This window comes from Benincasa hispida, chromosome 12 (assembly GCF_009727055.1).
Source record: "Benincasa hispida cultivar B227 chromosome 12, ASM972705v1, whole genome shotgun sequence".
In the NCBI taxonomy this organism is placed as follows: Eukaryota; Viridiplantae; Streptophyta; class Magnoliopsida; order Cucurbitales; family Cucurbitaceae; genus Benincasa; species Benincasa hispida.
Window position 1 is genome coordinate 53577247 of NC_052360.1, and position 8738 is coordinate 53585984.

The window sequence follows — 8738 nt, forward strand, 5'->3', positions numbered from 1 at the left end:
CTACATCAGTTAAGGAATTTAACGTTAAGTGATCGAGCAAAAGGGCTCTCCCTAAACTAAAGATTGAGGATGACGGTTTTCTGGTAAGATGAATGATATCTGTGTTTTCTAGGTTTTGAAAGCACTTACCCTGTATATTTTCTATGGCTTTTAGATGATTTCTTAACCTTGAGATATAGAGTTTTATGCCTTATTTTTAACAACTATGTTCTCTTGCTATATTATTATACTAGTATGTCTTAAAAGAAGTCACTTACTAGGCATTTTTAGCTCACCTTTTCTAAATGTTTTCATTTTTCTCAGGTAGCGGTTGATTCCCTGGAGCCTAGCTAATTTGCTAGTCTTCCACATACTCTAAGTTCAAAAGGAACAAAAGAAGTTTAGGTGGTCCATCCTATTTTGTTTATTATCAAACCATCATGTACATATTAGGGGGAAAGGGTAGAACCTAAGATGGAACTACTGTTGTATAATTTTATGTAAATTATTTTGGCATGAATGTATGTGAGTGCATCTATGTTTAACTAAGATTGTGTGATGAAGAATCCGATTGAGCATATATTTATTAATTGATTATCAGATACAATAGATGCCATAGAGATAGGTATACAGAGTTAAGATAGGCAGTAGGTATCAAAAGAGGGTTGACATCTACTGTCTTCACACCTTTTCTTAGGTTAGGATAATCTGGGAGGGATGTGATACTGAACATATCATACTAGCATATAGAAATCTTTATACATGTCGTAGACCAACTAGCCATACTATGTAATACATAATCTCAAGATACATAGCAAAGCAAATTGTACCACTGGAAATTTTTTCTACTGTAGAAGTGTTAACTGTGATATCTTTCTTGGTAGTTGTGTGTCTGAGAAATAACATTTTTCAATTAAGTCTCATACTCATTAGAAACTCGGCATAAGGATTTCTACTACCAAGGAATGTAAAATTTACTCGAGTCAATCATCATGTTACTCTTTCGTCTTAAAATAATCGTATATCACTATTTTGACTCTACTAGGAATGAATCTAAAAATCTCTTTCAAATTAAGGTTCCTGAAGTCATTGGATACTATAGAGCATTTTTCAATCTAAAATACATCACTATAATCTCATAATAATTGTATCTGACTCCTAAAGATAGTTTTTAAAAAGAGAACCATCATGATTCATAAATCTATCTCAACAGTATTCATTTCCGTAGAGTTGGTAATTTCATTATCCATGAAAGAGAAAACATACTATCTATAGCACTCCAAGTCTAGGATTTGGAATCCGAATCTAGAACCTAAAAGCCCCGACAATCCCATGCAACCTGGTTACGCTATCATAATTAATCCATAACACACTAGAAGAAATTCGGGCTTTAATATCGGTTGGAAAAAGTGAAATCGGATGTATAATGTCGGTTTAAAAAAAATGGATCTTTAATGTCGGTTTTAAACCGACATTGAAGATGGGCTTTAATGTCGGTTTAAAACCGACATTAAAGGTGTAATTTTTTTTCTTATTTTATTAAATAATATATCCCTAAATCCCTAAATCTGCCGCCTCTTCAACTTGTACTCCCCTCTCTTCACTCTCGTCATCGAAAAGACCACCGACATATCCCCAAATCAAATCTTTGAAGTCGCCGAGATCTACCTGTCCTCAAAAATCACCTTCGACACTGGCTGCCTCCGCATGGTTTTTGCCTGCTCATCGATCAGTCAAGGAAATTCTTCTGAGTTATTAGGTGACGCTGAAAGCTCTTGCACGATAGAGTTTTCTGGAAGCTTTAATAAATCGTAGCGAAACTCGAGTTCTTTGATAGCTTCAAATTGTAGGAAGGAAAGCATAAATTTCGATGATATCAATCAAGTTGACTGGGTTTCCACAGAATCAATACCGAGTACGGACTATCCATCTTCCCGCATTTCATCTATGAAAGTTGTAAATGAGGGAGGTGGTGATGGAAGGTGGTCAGTTGCAACATTTCTTGACCCCGAGTCTGATTATACATATAATGAAGAGTATAGTCAGGATGTGACAGAAAATTGCGAATGAGAAGAGAACCACTAAGAAAAGGAAAGAGATGATCTTGTTATCAATGCTGCAAGGGGAACCGGTTTACTGAAAAGAAGGTCTGCATCATGTGTGATGCCAAGTATTGTAGCAACTGTGTGCTTAGAGCTATGGGTTCAATGCTTGAAGGTCACAAATGTGTTGCTTGAACAGGTTTTCCTATTGATGAGTCTAAGCGAGGAAATTTGGGAAAATGTTCCAAAATGCTTAAGAGACTGGTGAATGAGTTGGAGATTCGACAGGTTATGAAGGCTGAGAAATGTTGTGAGGCGAATCAGCTGCCACCAGAGTATGTTTGTGTGAATGGGGAACCTTTATCTTTTGAGGAGCTTACAATGCTACAGACTTTCCCCAACCAACCAAAGAAGCTAAAACCAGGAAATTATTGGTATGACAAAGTTTCTGGTCTGTGGGGAAATGTGAATCTTGTTACCTTGACTTTTCCTCCTTTTCTTTTATTTTCAAGACGTAATTCTTGGTTATGCAGTTAAACTTTCTAATCTATTTGACAGGAAGGACAGAAACCTTCAAAGATAATTACTCCTCATCTTAACATCGGTGGGCCTATTAAGGCAGATGCTAGCAATGGAAATACAAAGATTTTTATAAATGGCCGAGAAATTACAAAAGTAGAACTCCGGATGCTGCAGGTAAATTTTGTACCTGTAACCTTTGTCTCTAGCATAAACTTCTAAAGTTAAAAGGGAATATTTGATCGTTGTAGTTGGTTGGAGTTCAATGCGCTGCTAATCCACACTTTTGGGTCAATGAGGATGGATCGTACCAAGAGAAGAGTCAGAAGAACACCAAAGGGTACATATGGGGGAAGGTACTATCTTGTGCAAATAGACAGTTAATTTTGATTTCAGCTTACATATGTAGCTATAACTAGTCATATCACTAGATTGTCTTTGGACAGTTCCATTGGTGGTTATATTATGAGAAATGGTGCTCCATTTATTTTATCTCTGAGATAATGTGTGTACTCTATAGATTTCTTTAGTAATCTCAATTTTGTCTACATTGCACTCCTTGATTGCAAATCTTTAGTAGTCCAATCAAGTTGGCAATCTCATTTTCTAAATGCTTTTGCAGGCCAAAATTCTATATAAGGATGCACCTTCCTCTAAAGATGAACGTGAAATTATTAAGTTGAAGATCCAAAGCAATGTGTACGGATATCTTGGTATAATTCTTGAAGGCCGTGAGCGATTTGAGGAGGAAAGTTTGGCTGAAATAAGGAAAAAAACTATCTGATGAAGTTGACCCTGCTGATAAGAGTTATGATTCTTGCCTCAATATCTATTCAAGGCATTAAACAAAGTTACTGTTCATGTGCTTGCTAGTTACCTTGAACAGCAATTTTGGATAATGACTTAGGCTTTTTAGATTTAGCATTCAATTGTCTGTCAAATGCACAATTAGTGTTGAATAGTGAGCTTAAATATGGAAAAATTCTTATGTCTTCTAGGTCTCAACCTTGAAGCGGGCATGGGTGCCCTTTGGATCAGTGGGAGTGGGCCACCAATACTGGGATATCAGGACAAAAAACTGATCATCTTGAGCCTAGAGCCAAGGATATAAAACCTTTTACTAAAGACATCAAAAGCTCTGGGATACGTATCAATCTAACTATACATGATTACACACTACTCTGTCCTCAAAGGCAATATGCAGTGCCCTCGTCAATTAGATTCTGTAGGATGAGAGTACTATGTGCAAAGTATATACACGAAATAGTGCACAATCCTACTACTCCCACTACTAGCCTCCTACGTAAATTATTTATTTTTTATATAGTGTTAGTTTTAATCTAATAAATGGACGTAAAGTTATGTTGAATTTATCTTTTTTTTTTTTCCTTTTTGTAGTTCAATACAAAAGATACATATACGCAACGAGAGATCGACGTAATTCGGACCCAATGGGCATGAATGTAAATTTATCTAACCATGATCTTTGTGAATGGAATTAGTACTAATATGATATTTTTTAATGAGAGAAATGATGGCTTGGTGTAAGTATTCTATGAAAGTCTGGTTCTAATATTGTGATTCTTGTTTGTGGATAAATTCATAGGTGGAAGACATGATCATTTTATTATTGGAAGCTTTATTCATGGAGTATTTGGTGCCCCAAGAATATGTCCAGATAATGAGAGAATATATGTTGAACAAATGTCCAGTATCCCCGTACAATCAAGTGTATGAAGTGTTCAAGAGAGAGCTTGGCATGACACCGGATAAGGTATATTTACTTGGCTAAACCTATTTCATATAATCAGATTATGCATTCATTCTATTGAATGGAGATTACTTTTGCAATCTGACAGAAGCTGGTTATCTTGATTGTGTTACTGTTACATATGAGTTGGCACTTTTGTTTTCTGTATCCTGGTCACATTATAGCACGTTTCAATGTGTGTGAAAAATTGAAGTTTCATTAACATTTGGCCTTTCATATGATTATAGTTATAATATTAATTTTTCTACTTGGATCAGAGTCTGCCTGAGGTTCATGCAAATGCGGCAGAAACATTATGTGCTATAGCCCGTAATGCCCCATCTGCTCTTGCTGCCAAACTTTATAGCCCCAGGTTGACCAAGAACCGCTTCTTTATTTTTCAGTTTTTATGGTAGTATGTAGATAAGTCATCGGTGTTTTGACTTATCAATCACTTCTTATGCAGTTTTGTTGCATGATCATGCTTTGGAAGATTCACATTCAAAGTCTGGCCTTGTGCATTCACTTTCTGTATGCATTTCTTTGTTGGATCCAAAGAGACCATCAACGTATTCTCCTTTGTTTCACTCTTTCTGAAATCAACATATGTATGAATGTCTAGTTCCTGTTGATCCAGAGACTGTTGGTGCAATGCTCCCTCAACTTGGTTAGTATATGATGCTAGTTTCATTTATTTGATGGTGCCTTAGTTCACACTTGTGCTCTCTATAATCTCTAAATCAATGGGCTAGATGTATAAAAGAAACCGTAGAAGGCATACAACTATCAATATTAGGTCAATAATCATCAATATTAATATCGGTTGCAACCGACATTGAAGGTCTTTAATGTCGGTTACAACCAACATTGAAGGCTGTGTTATTGGTGTTATTGAAGTCCTTTAATGTCGGTTTAAAACCGACATTAAAGGCAACCGATATTAAAGGGCTTTAATAACACTATCTTTAATGTTGATTGCCAACCGACATTAAAGCCCAAATTTCTTCTAGTGACAATTGATATATAGTCACCTGGATCTATCTTTCTTCCTTAATAAACAAAACTTGAGCTCTAAGACAAATCGTTAGGGCATATGAAAACTTTGTTAAAGAGTTCATATATATGTGACCTACTATTCAAATCTATCCAAACCACTCTAAAAAAATAAATTAAGAATGAAAATTCCCTATACTCAACTTCATCTCTTGTGCTAGTGGGTATCTTAGGATATCTAATTTACTTAATCTCAGCACCTATGTAACTTTCGCTAGATTATTTTCCTTTATTAATGAAAATGATGGCTTTGCTAGTTCATGTTTCTACTTTACACACAAAATCAAAATCTCTTGAACTTTGATAACACTTTTAATCATTTACCTGTTCATTGATAAAGTTTCAACTTTTTTACATCAATAATTTTCAAACAACTATTGTTACTAACAACTCCACTTTAGATTATCTCCGTTTAACCTTTTAGTTTTTAGAAAATATACACATGCTAAAGTAGAGTTTCACAATCAATATTTCATGCAATCCCTTTCAACTAACACCTCAAAGTTCCAAAATGCAATGAGATTTTCTTTTGTATCAAATTCAAAAAGGCATGCAAAAACACCAACAAAATATAGACCATCAAGTCATACTTATGTGTTTCGAGTTTTGAGTCTCAACATATTAATTTGCTTTTTTTTTCCAAGTAACAAACCATTTTTTTCATTTTCCACACCTTTATCTTTGCTTAATCCAGTAAATTCAAGGTGCTCTTTTTTACTTTCCAAGTGAAACATAATCTCTATACCAAAACATATGAGTATTTATAACTTTTTAATATTCCACAATTCTATTCCAAACTTCATGTTTTAGTAGGGCAAACCCCACGAATTTTTATCGTTTTTAAACTCCATGAGTTTTTCTCTTGATCAAGCCTACCAAATAGGATCTCTTCCTCACAACAAGGGTATGGATATACTCTAGGTACCCTGGACACAATTCCTCAATTTGAACCAATAACATTTTGCTTTTCCACTATGAGTTTAAAGCCACTTCAACCATTTTGGCTTCCTTTGACAAATTCACCCTACCTTGGTCTTATAAAGAGTTCCTTACATTGTCACTTTTTCTCCTACTAGAATTTTTTCCTTTTTAATTACGTTACATGAAGAACCAAAACACAACACCTTACTCAAACCACCAATCTTCGATACCACGAAAGTGATCATGACCAATTAATCAATTCAAAATTCTCTATGAGACATTTGACTTTAATATTTAGCAACTTTTAATCAAACTATAGTCACTTCTCCTTCTCTTTCTTGTCTACAAAACAATTTAATCTTGTATCTAATTACGTGAATTGTGAAAGAATTTATTGTACTACCATCAATCTCATTACTATTGCGAATCATAATATTATTCCTTTGTGAATTTTCAATTAGACTACTTCATTCTCTGCCTTAAGCAAATACATCATTTAATATCTTCACTGCCATCTCACCACACTACATAATTTTATCAGGCATTAGGATCTTTGAGCTGAAATATAATCTTTTCTTACAACCATGTCATTAGAGAAAATAATGTCAAGTGATCTTTTAACATCTACTGCTTTCTCATTAAATCATAGATGCATATCCAACCAATACTAACTTCTATCAAGATGTTAAACAAGCATTAGAAAATAGCTTGTGCTATTTAAACTAAACAAATACTTCCATGTAAAACTTTCATGATAATTTTACTAAACAAACGTACTTGGCATTGACGAGGAATTCATTGATGCGCCATAGGAACATTCTAGACTTATAATGTAACCAGCCTATAGAATCAATAACCTTGAACTCTGTATAACGACTTGACTATTCGAAATCTCTAATTAGGTCATTACTACTTTGTAAGCAATTTAAAAAAAAAAATCTAACTAAACATTTCGATGTAAAATAGGAGTTTTCTAAATGCATAAATTCTCACTAAAATCAAACAAGATTTGGTTTGGGATCCCTAAAAAACTTTTTAAAACAATAAATTGGTAGTTTCTAAACCGATTAGTTCTCAATGTAAACATCCAAAACAAACATGGAAACATAAGTTTTAGTGGAAGCATCATATTTAGTCCCATGGCACTGTCAATAGATCTCCTTGTCAAGTGCCTCTGGTACATTATTTCCTTTATCTGAAAAACATAATATAATAAAAAGTGAGTATTCAAGGGATTGGAATACCTCAAATGAAAGTAAATGAATGCATAGTGTCTTAATTTTGTTTTATAGAACACAAAACTCAGAGGGGCGAAAACTCTGATAAACATAATTAACTAAGCATGCATATCTGCTTTAAATATAGAGAGGAAAAGGGGTCGAGAAACTCACCCTTGAAGAACCAAAATCTTTACGTTTCCTCTCCACAGCACAAACACAAACAAATCTCCTTTTGTTCTCTCGAACTCAGCAATTTCATGAATACATCACTACAACATAACCAAAAAAGATACAACCACAAGAGAGTCCGAATTATTTTCAAGGATGAGAATCAATAGAGAGGTGTGGGCATCTATATCTTAATTTTTGTGTGGTTGGAATGTTGAGAGAGTTTTTCTAAGAGAGCATAAAACACAAAGAGATCTTCAATTGGGAGGATAAAGTGATCAATAAAGACTGATCCTCCAATTTTTCTCTATTGTGCATAATTGAGAGAAAAAGGGGTTAGGGGAGTTATCAAACTAACTTTTTTTTTTTTAATTTTCAAAATTCAAATAATTTGAATTTTGATAATATATATACATATATATTAAACTATATGTTATATCACATATAGCACAAAACCTATAGTTTATATATATCACATATAATATAACCTATAGTTTATTATTCTCTCAAATAACCTTTAATATTAATATGAATCATATTAATATTAATTTTAACCTATAGTTTTTACATGAATCTTATTCATATAATTAATATTTGAATTATATTCAAATATTTATTTCTCTCATTAAAACTTTATATTATAATGCATCATATACATTACATTAATTGTATCTTATACAATTAATTCTGTTTAATTAATTTGAACAATTCAAATTAATTAATCCAAAATTAATTTGATTATCATTAATCCTTGAGCTAACAAGGGGACCTTATGAACCTATTAATTTTAACCTATAGTTTTTACATGAATCTTATTCATATAATTAATATTTGAATTATATTCAATTATTTATTTCTCTCATTAAAACTTTATATTATAATGCATCATATACATTACATTAATTGTATCTTATACAATTAATTCTGTTTAATTAATTTGAATAATTCAAATTAATCCAAAATTAATTTGATTATCATTAATCCTTGAGCTAACAAGGGGACCTTATGAACCTATGGATTGAAGCTCCAATGATACTTGATTAATTTATTAAACTCTTTAATTAAATTAATCAATCTTCATTAACT

At 33.0% G+C, this 8738-nt stretch overlaps 1 pseudogene; it reads left to right on the plus strand.

Annotated features, from left to right (window-relative positions):
• The first annotated feature begins 1686 nt into the window (after nucleotides 1-1686).
• Nucleotides 1687-4769, plus strand: LOC120067554 (annotated as a pseudogene).
• Nucleotides 4770-8738: the final 3969 nt, after the last annotated feature.